A 14,120-nucleotide genomic window follows, 5' to 3' on the forward strand; every position below is an offset into this window, starting at 1 on the left:
AAACTGAATCATGAAGAAACAGAAAATCTGAGTAAACCTGTAGCTAATAAGGAGATTGATTTAGTAATCCAAAATCTCCCAACAAAGAAATGCCTGAACCACATTTCTTTACTGACTGATTCTACCACATATTTTAAAGAGAATTAACACCGATCTTTCTCAAACAGTTCTAAAAATTTGAAGAGAATGGAATACTTCCTGACTTACTCTATGAGGCCAGCATCAACCTAATACCAAAACCAGAAAACACACTACAAAAAAAGAACAGACACATATTCTTTATGAATATTGATGTTAAATCCTCAATAAAATAATAGCAAACTGGAATCAGTGGCATTTTAAAAAAGATTATATACCTTTAACAAGTAAAATGTATTCCTAAAATACAAGAATGATTCAATATATGAAGATGAAAAGAATACACATTAATGGACAAAGAAAAAAAAACATGGCCATCTCAGTTGATGCAGAAAAAGCATTTGGCAAAATCCAATCCTCTTTCGTGATAAAAACATTTAACAAAGTAAGAATAGAAGGAAACTACCTCATCATGATAAAAACCGTTGCTATGATTTTAATGATGATTCCCTTCCAAAATTCATGTTGAAACTTAATCCCCAGTGCAATTATAAGACGGGTAGCTTTTTGAAGGTGACTAAATCACTAGGGCTCTGTCCACATAAATAAGATTGGCTTCCTTATAAAAGGGCTGAAGTATGAAGGGAGCACTCTCTTGCCTTTCCACCTTCTAGGATGTGAGGATACAGCAACAGGATGCTGTCTTGGAAAGACAGCGGCTCTCACTAGACACCAGAGGTGGTGCCCTGATCTTGGACTTCCTAGCTCCAGAACTGTAAAAAATAAATTTCTATTCTTTATAAAGTACCCAGTCTAAGGTATTTTGTTATAGCAGCACAAATGGACTAAGACAGCCATATATGAAAAATCTACAACTAATATTGGAGAATGATTGAAAATTTTCTCCCTAAGATCAGCAATAAAACAAGGATACCCACTTTGGGCACTGCTTTTTTTTTCTTTTTTCTTTCTTTCTTTCTTTTTTTTTTTTTTTTTTTTTTGACTTAAAAGAGTCAAACTCTGCTGTTGCCCAGGCTGGAGTGTAGTGGTGCAATCTTGGAACTGCAACCTCCGCCTCCCGTGTTCAAGTGATTCTCCCGACTCAGCCTCCTCAGTAACCAGGATCATAGGCTGCATCGCCACACCCAGCTAATTTTTGTATTTTCAGTAGAGATGGGGTTTCACCCTGTTGGCCAGGCTGATCTCGAACTCCTGACCTCAAATGATCCACCTGCCTTGGACTCCCAAAGTGCTGGGATTAGAGGGCGTAAGCCACTGTCCCCAGCCACACTTTTGCCACTTCTATTTAACATAGTATTGGAAGTTCTAGCCAGAGCAATTAGGCAAGGAAAATAAATGAGGCGTCCGGCAGGGCTCGGTGGCTCACACATGTTATCCCAGCACTTGGGGAGGCTGAGGCGGGTAGATCACGAGGTCAGGAGTTGAGACCAGCCTGGCCAATGTAGTGAAACCCCATCTCTACTAAAAATACAAAAATTAGCTGGGCATTGTGATGGGCACCTGTAATCCTAGCTACTCTGGAAACTGAGGCAGGAGAATCATTTGAACTCGGGAGGTGGAGGCTGCAGTGAGCCGAGATCATGCTATTGCACTCCAGCCTGGGCGACAGGGCAAAACTCCACCTCAAAAAAAAAAAAAAAGAGGCATCCAATTGGAAAGGAAGAAATGAAATCATTTCTGTATGCAGATTGCTTGATCTTCTATGTAGAAAACCCTAAAGGTTGGTTTCATTAAAAGAAACTTTTAGAGCTAAACAACCCATTTGGGGCCGGGCACAATGGGTCACGCCTGTAATCCCAACACTCTGGGAGGCTGAGGCGGGATAATCACTTGAGGTCAGGAGTTGGAGACCAGCCTGGGCAACATGGTGAAACCCTGTCTCTACTAAAAATACAAAAATTAGCCAGGCATGGTGGCGCACACCTGTAATCCCAGCTACTCGGGAGGCTGAGGCAGGAGAATCCCTTGAACCCAAGAGGCAGAGATTTCAGTGAGCCGAGATCACGCCACTGCAGTCCAGCCTGGGTGACAGAGTGATATGCCGTCTCAAAAAAAAAAAAAAAATTCTACTTATGACAGCATCAAAAATAATAGAATATTTACAAAGTAACACAAGAAGCAAAATACTTTACATAGAAAACTATACAACTTCTGAAAGAAATTTAAAAAGACATCATTAAATGCAAAGTCACCTCTAATTCATAGAATGGAAGACTTAATATTGACAGCATGACAATATCACCCAAAGCTATCTACATTCTGCATAATCGCCATCAAAATCCAACATGATTGTTTTTCATAAAAATAAAACCCATTATAAAATTCATAGGGAATATCAAGTGACCTTTAATTGCCAAAACAATCTTTTTTTATTTTCATTATTTATTATTATTTTTTGAGATGGAGTCTCTTTCTGTTGCCTAAGCTGGAGTACAATGGCCCGATCTTGGCTTACTACAACCTCTGCGTCCTGGGTTCAAGCGATTCTCATGCCTCAGCCCCCTGGGTAGCTGGGACTACAGGCATGCACCACCATGCCTGGCTAATTTTTGTAGTTTTAGTAGAGACAGACCATGTTGGTCAGGCTGGTCTTGAATTCCTGACCTCAAGTGGTCCATCCACCTCAGCCTCCCAAAGTGCTGGGATTACAGGAGTCAGCCATCATGCCCGGCTTACAAAACAATGTTAAAAAGAACAAAGTTGGAGGACTCATGCTTTTTTGTTGCAAAACTTACTACAAAGCTGTAGTAATCAAAACAGTGTGGTTCTGACTGGCATAAGGACAGACATATAGGCCACTACAGAACAATAAGTGTAGAAATAAACCTATATATTGATTTTCAACAAGGGTGCTAAGATCATTCAATTGGGAAAGGACAGTCTTTTCAAATTTTGGGGGGGAAAACTGTATATCTAAATGCAAAAGATTGAAGTTGGTCCTTACCTTATACAATATACACAAACTAACTCAAAGTGGATCAAAGACCTAAACAAAGAGTTAAAGTTATAAAACTGTTAGAAGAGAACTGTTAGAAGAAAAAGCCTCATGACACTCAATTTGACAATAATTTCTTCAGTATGACACCAAAAGCACAGGCAATAAACAGAAAAAACAAATAAATTGGACTTTATCAAAATTAAAACCTTTTGTATACATAAGGACTTTATCAGGAGAGTGAAAATGCAACCTACATGATGGGAAAAAATATTTGCAAGTCATATATCTGACAAGAGATTAATATCCAGAATATATAAAGAATGCCTACAACTCAACAACAAAAAATCAAACAATTCAATTCAAAAAGTGAAAGGCCGGGTGCAGTGGCTGACACCTGTAATCCCAGGAATTTGGGAGGCCAAGGTGGGCAGATCACCTGAGGTCGGGAGTTTGAGACCAGCCTGACCAACATGGAGAAACCCCATCTCTACTAAAAATACAAAATTAGCCAGGTGTGGTGGTGCATGCCTGTAATCCAAGCTACTCAGGTGACTGAGGCAGGAGAATCGTTTGAACCTGGGAGGCAAAGGTTGCAGTGAGCCAAGATCATGCCATTGCACTCCAGCCTGGGCAACAAGACAAAACTCTGCCTCAAAAAAAAAAGAGCGAAAGACTCAAACATTCTCTAAATAAGATATATGAATGGCCAATAAGCACATGAAAAGATGTTCAACATCCACTAATCATTAGGGAAATGCAAATAAAAACCTCAATGTGATACCATTTCACACTTGTTGGCATGACTACTATTATACAAAAAGGAAGATGAAAGAAAAAGAAAACAGTGTTGGCAAGTGTATTAGTCCGTTCTTGCACTGCTATAAATAAATACCTGAGACTGGGTAATTTATGAAGAAAAGAGGTTTAATTGGCTCATGGTTCTGCAGGCTGTACAGGAAGCATAGCAGCATCTGCTTCTGGGAAGGCCTCAGGAAACTCACAATCATGACAGAAGGTGAAAGCGAAGCAAGCAAGTCTTTCATGGCCGGAGCAGGAGGAAGAGAGGAAGTGGGGTGGTGCTACACACTTTTAAACAACCAGATCTCATGAGAACTTACTCACTATACAGTACCAAGTGGGGATGGTGCTAAGCCATTCATGAGAACTCCATCCCAGTAATCCAATGACCTCCCACCAAGCCCCACTTCCAACACTGGGGATTACAATTAGACATGAGATTTGGGCAGAGACACAGACCCAAACCATGTCAGCAAGGATGTCTAGAAATTAGAACCCTTGTGCCTTGCTGGTGGGAATGTAAAATGATACACCCTCTGTGGAAAACAGGATGGCAGTTCCTTAAAAAGTTAGATGTGGAATTTTCTTATGATCTAGCAATTCCACTCCCGGGTTTACATCCCAGTGAACCCATAGGGGAAAAAAAGTTGACAATATCATAAATTGAAAATGAGTTTTTGGCTCACTCTGTCACCCAGGCTGGAGTGCAGTGGTGTGATCTCGGCTCACTGCAACCTCCACCTCCCGGGTTCGAGCGATTCTCCTGCCTCAGGCTCCCACGCAGCTGGAATTACAAGTGTGTGCCACCATGACTGGCTAATTTTTGTATTTTTACCAGAGACGGGGTTTCACCATGTTGACCAGGCTGGTCTCAAACCCCTGATCTCAAGTGATCTGCCCTCCTATGGCTCCCAAAGTGCTGGGATTACAGGCGTGAGCCACTGCACCTGGACTTTGTTTTGTTTTCCTGAGACAGTCTCGCTCTGTCACCCAGGCTGGAGTGCAGTGGCGCAATCTTGGCTCACTGCAACCTCCATCTCCCAGGTTCCAGGGATTCTCCTGCCTCAGCCTCCTGGGTAGCTGGGATTACAGGCATGCTCCACCATGCCTGGCTAATTTTTGTATTTTTAATGGAGACGGGGTTTCACCATGTTGGCGGGGCTGGTCTCGAACTCCTGACCTCAGGTGATTTGCCTGCCTCCGCCTCCAAAGTATTAGGATTACAGGCATGAGCCACCGTGCCCGGCCAGAGTTTTTGACTTTTGATATTTTCAACTTATGATGGATTTATCTGGACACAACCCCATCATAAGTTGAGAAGCATACTGAATGTCTATCACTTCTGCACCACTGTAAAGTGGAAAAATCATAAGTCAAGCCATCATAACTCTGGAACTATCTGTATATCTGAAAAAATTGAAAGCAGGGATCAGAATCTGGCACACCAACATTCACAGCAGCATTATTCACAATTGCCGAAAGGTATAAACATCTCAAATATCCATCAGCAGATGAATGGATGAATAAAATGTCGTATATACATACAATGGAATATTAGTAAGCCTTAGAGAGGAAGGAAGTTCTGACATGTGCTACAACATGAATGAACCTCAAAGGTGTTATTGCTAAGTGAAATAAGTCACACAAGAAAAGGACAAATATTGCATAATTCCACTTACATGAGGCACCTAACATAGGGAAATTCGTATAGGCAGAAAGTAGAATAGCGCTTACCAGTGGCTAGAGGGAGGGAGAATAGGGAGTTACGTTTTAATGGACACAGTTTCTGTTTGGATAGATGAAAAAGTTATGGAGATGAATAGTGGTGCTGGTTGCACAACAGTGTGAGTGTACTTAATGCCCCTGAATTGTACACTTAAACATGATTAACATAGTAAATTTTATGCTATGTGTATTTTACACAATTTTAAAAAGATGAACTATGAGTTAAAAGCATTGGGTAAATAAGTAGAATTTCAAAAAAGCATTTAAAAAATTATTTCCAAGTGTACTTTTCCAGGGTAGACTAGACACCATTGAAGTAAGATAGACCTATCGATTAGAATAGAGAAAGGAAGGCAAATGAAATAGAAATGACCAGAGTTTAAAAAAGATTAGACAGAAAGTGATAACATGACAGGCAGGCACGGGAGATCCAATATGCACATAATTCATGTTCCTGAAGGAGAAATTTGAATAGAACAGAAAATGTATTTACAGATGTAATTTTAAAAATTTTCCAGAGTTAAAAGTATGAGTCTAAAAATTGAATGGGTACCTCATGTCCAAGGAAAATTGACTCAAAAATATATTCTTGTAATGTTATTGGACTTCAAAGATAAAGAAAGTATGCTTTAAGCGACTATGCAAAGTAATTAACTAAAAGGAGAAAATTAGACTGGCCTCCAAGTTGCCACAGCTATATTTGATATTTGAGGACAGATGGGAAAAGTCTATATAGTCTTCATGCAAAGAAACTGTGACCCAGGAAATTTTTACTCAACTGAACTGTACTTCAGAGACAAGGCAACACAAACATGTTTTTTAATGTGCAAGAATTCAGGAAATATAGTTTCTACAACACTTTTTAAAAGATTCTAATAGAGGGTAAATGGAGAAAAGACACAAAGGGACTGGCGATGACCATCAAATCCATTTAAAGATGCAACTAAGATGAAAACAAACATGGCAATTATGGTTAAAGAACAAAAGGTAGGCCAGGCCTGGTGGCTCACGCCTGTAATCCCAGCACTTTGGGAGGCTGAGGCGGGTAGATCACATGAGGTCAGGAGTTCGAGACCAGCCTGGCCAACGTGGAGAAAGCCCACCTCTACTAAAAATACAAAAATTAGTTGGGCATGGTGGTGCACCTGTAATCTCAGCTACTTGGGAGACTGAGGCAGGAGAATCACTTGAACCTGGGAGATGGAGGTTGCAGTAAGTCGAGATTGAGCCACTGCACTCCAGCCTGGGTGACAGAGCAAGACTGTGTCTCAAAAAAAAAAAAAAAAGAGCAAAATGTGTATGTTATAAACTCTGACAGTGAAGGAGTGATATAACCAACAAAAGCTGAATGAGAAAAAGCAGAAGATAGGAGATAGGTCAAGTATGCTGGTGATATAGTTTGGCTCCGTGTCCCCACCCAAATATCATGTTGAATTGTAGTCCCCAGTGTTGGAGGTGGAGCCTCGTGAGAGGTAATTTGATCATGGGGGTGGTTTCTAATGGTTTAGCACCACCCCCCAAGTGCTGCTTCATAATAGAGTTCTCACAAAATCTGGTTGTTTGAAAATGTGTAACACTTCCCCTTTCTCTCTCTCTCTCTTTGCTGCCAGCCATGTGAAGATGTACTTGCTTCTCCTTCACCTTCTGCCATGATTGTAAGTTTCCTGAGGCCTCCCCAATCATGCTTCCTGTACAGCCTGTGGTACTGTAAGTCAATTAAACCTCTTTTCTTTATAAACTACCCAGGCTCAGTTAGTTCTTTACAGCAATGTCAGAACAAACTAATACAGCTGGTTTCCTGAATGTTTAGAGCTGGTGGCCAGACTATATTATTTAAAGCTGGTAAATCAAGCATAGAGGTCTAAATATATTTAAAGGCATAAAAGTAAAGCTTAAAAACAATATAATCCCTAAGTTGACTGGTATGAAGAGAGAATATATGCTGATTCCATCACGTTTATGGAAAGGAGTGAAAAAGGCTGGGCACGGTGGTTCGCACCTGTAATCCATGCATTTTGGGAGGNAAGGAAAGAAGAAAGAAAAAAAGAAAGAAAGGAGTTAAAAAATACTCTCAGGAAGATCCTAGGAAAAAGTGCAAACTATGATAAGAGCATCTAACTGTATTGCAAACATATGAAATGATATCACTGAAGGGGTGGAAGGCAAAGGTGCTGATTTGGTAACTTTGGAATAAATGAGGTCTATAAAGCCAAAAGCAATAGGAACTGCAAAAAACATGGTACTCTAGTAGGTAAAGTTGTTTCCCACAGGCTATAGGTAAACAATCCTGAGACTGCTATACATGTATACTGGAATCAAACAATTGCACAAGTGGATGGTGGAAGATGGAGCCTGATTCCTCACTGATGGAGTAGGAATTTACCAATAAACAAAGGAAGTTAGAATAAACCATGTGGTAATGGACTAGAGTTGGAGACATCAGCAATGTCTCACATTTTAGTCAATATAGATTCAGGTAATTACATACAGAAATATTTGTAGATATGTAACATGCACAGATAAGTATACACGCATATATTTCTGTGCTTTGTCAGCTGAGAGGGCCCAAAAGAAACAAAGTCCCAGTAGCAGCAAGCATGCCAGGACCTACATCTTGGATTCCAATATATTCTACAATAAAAAGAACCTTGGATTCTTGGAGAAATGGCAAATTCTGAGACTTGGGCAGGAAATATACAAGATTAACCCAGAATATTGTGCAGTGCCAGAAAATAGACAAGTGTTAAACAAGGAAAATTCACATTGATGAGGGTCTGTCAGAGAAGCAGAGGAGCTGAAAGATCTCCCAACGGCCAAAGCTGGAGACATCTGAGCAACAAAATAAAGTAATATTGGATTATAACCCAAAGTACAAAATAAATACCCACCAGTCCACACTGATCTAAACGAATGATTGAATCAGTTACTGAATGGGAGAGAAGAGACAAACCTGTGCAGAATTTCAGATTAGTTAGATAGATACTGCATTGAATTCATGGTGATTAATCCCAGTGCTGGAAGAAAAACTGGCTCTTTTGGAGTTCCTGAGAAAATATCTATTTTCTTTTTTTTTTTTTTTTTTTTTTTTTTTGAGACGGAGTCTCGCTCTGTCGCCCAGGCTGAAGTGCAATGGCCGGATCTCAGCTCACTGCAAGCTCTGCCTCCCGGGTTCCCGCCATTCTCCTGCCTCAGCCTCCCGAGTAGCTGGGACTACAGGCGCCCACAACCGCGCCCGGCTAATTTTTTTGTATTTTTAGTAGAGACGAGGTTTCACCGTGGTCTCGATCTCCTGACCTTGTGATCCGCCCGCCTCGGCCTCCCAAAGTGCTGGGATTACAGGCGTGAGCCACCGCGCCCGGCCGAAAATATCTATTTTCTTCAACATGTCACCTTCCCAAGACGTTTTCAAGGGTGGTTTTAACTGTTTCTGATTTTTCGTTATATGCTGACTTCAGAGCCTCAGCTTGAAGAAGGTGGGATGTCATTGCCTTGTCTGCCTGTACAGCCCACTACAGGGCCATACACAAGGCAAGCCTTCTTGCTGGCATTTAAAATAGTCATAATGGTGCTTTATGGGGCGCCCTGTGGTGTGATGTTTCTGTAATCATTTAGTGCTGAAACTGATAAATTTATCAGTCACTGGTGCCAGTTCAGCTGACACCCTCCACCTTCTTCCCAAACAAACCTCCTTCTCCCTGCCTCCTCCTTCTCTCTCAGCTCCAATGATTACGAGCTTCTGATCACTGCCTGATGCCTCTGCCTTGACCTATTACATTCATGCCCACCATCAAGTCCAGTTTAAACCTGTGCCTTCTACTGATACCTCCCGCTAGGGTACTAGTGATTTACTATTCTTTAAGACAGAAGTGACTCGAAACCCAGCTCTTCCATGAGAGCTGCCAAATAACATAAGCCCAAATAACATAAGCCAAATTACACACTCAGTAGGGAAGGCATTTTTTTCAAGTCCCCACCCTTATGTGAGTGAAGGTGGAACAAAGATTATGTGACCACGTTGTTCAAACACAGGGAGATGACTGCATTCCCTCCCCTTAGTTTTCATTTGTTGATTCTTCTCCAAGCCCTGACTTCCAACTGTACTTCTTTTTTGATGTTGTCTCTTGCTTAGAGGATTCTGAAGGGAAGGACAGGGTAGTATGCTGTCCTAAAGAGTATGGGACTTTATCCTGTAGGCATGGGGAGCCACTGAGAGGTTTTTAAGGTGGTCAACTTCATATTTTTGTCTTTGGAGGTAAGTTCACTCTGAAGGCAGGCCAATGGCAGGGCAAGGCACCCACTGTCCTCTCCAGGAAAGCAGTGGCCATTCTGGGTGCATCTAAGTCAATCCAAAGCTGAGAGGGGCAGGAACTGATGTGATCTTAGGATACCAAGACACTAGAATATAGCGATACACAAAGTTCCATGTTCCGACCTTACAAGCAAATTGTGTTAAATCAGCCATGCTTCCTAAGCTTCGTCCCACCTTGGTAAACATAAAAATAAGGATATTTGTATAACTCACTGGGATCAACTTGAGCGAGCTTGGATAATCCTAAAAGGAGCTTCATGGATAATAATTATTTACATTTCCTTTACATGGTATTCTTATAAAAAAGAAAAATAAAAACAAAAAAATGACATATAATTATGAGAAGAAAAAAGCAAATCTTGGGGGTAGATTTAAATGTCAACTTTGGATAAAATTTCCTAATAACATTCTTCTTGGAGTCTAACTCTTTTAAATAACAGGTTTTATGTTAAAAATAGTTCCTGATCATTGTTCCTGCACATAGTTCCTGATCAATATATTTTTTTTTTTTTTGAGATGGAGTCTCACTCTGTCGCCCAAGCTAGAGTGCAGTGCCATGATGTTGGCTCACTGCAACCTCCAACTCTCGGGTTCAAGCGGTTTTCCTGCCTCAGCCTCCCGTAGCTGGGATTACAGGCACGCGTTGCCACATCTGGCGAATTTTTGTATTTTCAATAGAGATGGGGTTTCGCCGCGTTGGCCAGGCTGGTCTTGAACTCCTGACCTCAAGTGATCTGCCTGCCTTGGCCTCCCAAAGTGCCTAGATTACAGGCATGAACCACAGTTCCCAGCAAAAAAGCTATTTGATACAAGAAATGATGATAAAATGTAAAGCTATCGGCTATGAACCAATGGAAAGAAAAAGAAAAAACGCACAATACAAAATCAAAAGGAAATAAAGACAATAAAAGAAACAAAAAAAGTCTTTTTTTTCTGTTCATATAGTTATGTAAGATTTTGTATAGAAGTGTATCATGCATGTATGTGTAACCACACAGCCTTGGTGTGCCACTGGACCAATTTTCACAAACACCCAGTACTAGCACCCAGATCAAGAAACAGAATGGTACCAGCATCCCAGAAACCCCATTCATGCCTCTCCCAGCAAATACTCCTTCTCTTCCAATAAGGTAACCACCACGCTGACTTCTGTAAGTGGAATTTATATGAATAATACTCTTTCGTGACTGGCTTCTTTCTTTCAATGTTATGTTTGCAATACAGTTAGATGCTCTTATCATAGTTTGCACTTTTTCCTAGGATCTTCCTGAGAGTATTTTTTAACTCCTTTCTTTCTTTTTTTCTTTCTTCTTTCCTTCTTTCCTTCCNTGCATGGATTACAGGTGCGAACCACCGTGCCCAGCCTTTTTCACTCCTTTCCATAAACGTGATGGAATCAGCATATATTCTCTCTTCATACCACTCAACTTAGGGATTATATTGTTTTTAAGCTTTACTTTTATGCCTTTAAATATATTTAGACCTCTATGCTTGATTTACCAGCTTTAAATAATATAGTCTGGCCACCAGCTCTAAACATCACTTAGTGTGGCAACAGTTCGTTCATTCTCAAGACTGTATAGGATTTTATCGTATGAAAATATCAGAATTTGCCATCCATGCTCCTGCTGATGGACATTTGGGTAGTTTCCAGTTTTTCCTGTTGTGGTTGCGTGGCTGTGAACACTCTTCCGCATGTTTCTTTGTGCACATATGCATACGGTTCTGCTGGATATACATATGGGGGTGAAGTTGCTAGATCATGGGGTATAGATGACTCCAGCTGACACTCCTACCAGGAGTGCAGAGTTGTTCCACATCTTTGCCAACACATACTATTGTCAGTTAAAGCCATTAAAAAAACCAAAAAAACAGCGATTCATACATTTGTAGCAGCTGAAGTAGTATTCGAAAGATCTGACGGCTCTTTTCTTCTATTCGTAATGGCAATAGAGTATTGACATTTTTTCCTCCTGATAATATAAGTAAATTCTGAATCTAAAAGAACTTAGTCACACCAAGTATTGTGAAACAACGAAGCTCTAATTCACAGCTTGGGCAAGAACTGTTAGAAGTGCTGCTGTCAGCTGGGACGTCACCAGAAGGCCCACTCAGCTGCAAACAGACATTTTGCAAATATTTAAAGACAAGGATTCTGCACCTCCCCCTGTCTTCTTACCTCCCCACCCCTCAGGGTCACTGAGAGTGTCCAGGTCTTAGGACTCACAGGGGACCACTGGAGGTCACTGGCTGGAATGCTCCAGCAGGCATGATCGCCACACAGCTGACTTTGGCAAAGCCATACTATTAACTAATCCTCTCACCACCAATGAGGTAGAAGACATGTTATTATCTCAATAGTACAGAGGAGGAAACTGAGGCCCAGTAAAGTAAGAGACTGTCCCCAAGTCAAGCAGCAAATGAGCTGCTGCATGAAGGCAGAGCCTTACTTCCCACCACTTTGTACTGCAGAGCTTTGCTCACAGAGGCCCGCTTCCAATAACATCTTGCTGGAGGGTGACAGCGGCTCCTCAGCTCAAGGTGAGGAATGGAAGACTTGAAAAAGGATTTCAGAGAGACAAACTCTTTGAAATTCTGTTTTCAAGTTCACGTGTTCACAAGGGTGAACACTACTACCTCATAACGTACCTGGCAGCCGCCTCTGCGGGTTTCGGTTTTATTTATCCCTCTACCCTCTCTGTGTGTCTAGTCACGTCTCTCCCTTCTTGCCCTATCTCCTCCCATTTTTCTAAGTAGCTAAAATATGGAATTGGAACATTCTAGATAGATACACATTCCCCTTGTATTTATTAACTAAAGACATGTTATGTGTCTTAAACTTTTATTAAACCAAGCGAATTTAATCTTTTGAAAACAAAACCAAAAGCCAGTTAGGTTGCCTAGCTCTGTAACTTTCTAGCTGTGGACCATTACAAAATGTGCTTCCATTTCCACACCCACCTGTAAAATGGAGACAATAACAGCATCTGCGTCATAGGGTTATCTCAAAGATGAAATAATTTGATATAATAAACAGCTTTAAAATGTGCCCTGCGCCTCAGTGTGCTGTTTGCTAATATGAAGTGATGCTTTTACTCTCGCTGTGTGGGAGAGGGCCTCAATTTTGTCTTCTACCTTGGACTAGAAGTCCTACCTGTACTTACCTCTGGGATTTTTTCAGGTGTCCCTGTCACCAGGAGTCATCAATGGCAAAGCAAGGCTTTTTCATTTACTGGGCATTAGTGATGATTCAGCAAAGAGAGGAAGTGAGAGAGGAGTTCAAGACAACCAGGACTCAGTTTCTGAAGGAGAGTTGCTGGAAGTTTCTGACAGAGAACTGAGTCTGGAATCTTCTCCTCAGCTGGGGTAGGCCCACACCCACACTTAACTTTGGGAAACAATTAACTGCTGTTTTAGTCAGTTTGGGCTGCTATAACAAAAATACCATAGAGTACATGGTTAAAACAACAATTTATTTCTCACAGTTTTGGAGGCTGGAAAGTTCAAGATCATGATACTGGCATGACTGAGTTCTGGTAAGGGCCCTCTTCCTGGTTTGCAGACAACGGTCTTCCAACTGTGTCCTCACATGGTGCAGAGTGAGCACTAGTTTCTTTCTCTTCTTATAAGGGCACTAATCCCATCATGGGGCCTCCACTTTCATCATCTCATCTAACCCTAATTACTTCCCAAACACCCCACCTCCAAATAGATTCCCTTGGGGATTAGGGTTTCAACATAGGAATTTGGGGGGACACAAATGTAACATTTACTTCTTGTCAACTATCTCCCCTTTTTTGCTATGATAATTTTGTATACCAGTCTCTTTTCCTTCCGGGCACTGACATGCTTGAGGAATGCAGGGAGGGGTACCTTGAATACATTGTTCTGACACATTCAAGATTTGTTGAAAGAATGAATGTAATCAACACCAGAAAAGAGGTGATCAGCAAGTCTGAACTTTTCTTTTTGAAAATGTATTCATGGCCAGCAAGGTGGCTCACACCTGTAATGCCAGCTCTTTGGGAGGCTGAGGCAGGTGGATCATTGAGGCCAGGAGTTCTAGATCAGCCTGACCAACACGGTGAAACCCCATCTCTACTAAAGATACAAAAATTAGCTGGGCGTGGTGGCTCAGGCCTGTAACCCCAACTATTCCAGAGGCTGAGACACAATAATCACTCGAATCTGGGAGGCAAAGGTTGCAGCGAGATCACGCCACAACACTCCAGCCTTGAAGACAGAGCGATG

This window comes from Theropithecus gelada, chromosome 10 (genome assembly GCF_003255815.1).
Source record: "Theropithecus gelada isolate Dixy chromosome 10, Tgel_1.0, whole genome shotgun sequence".
NCBI lineage: Eukaryota > Metazoa > Chordata > Mammalia > Primates > Cercopithecidae > Theropithecus > Theropithecus gelada.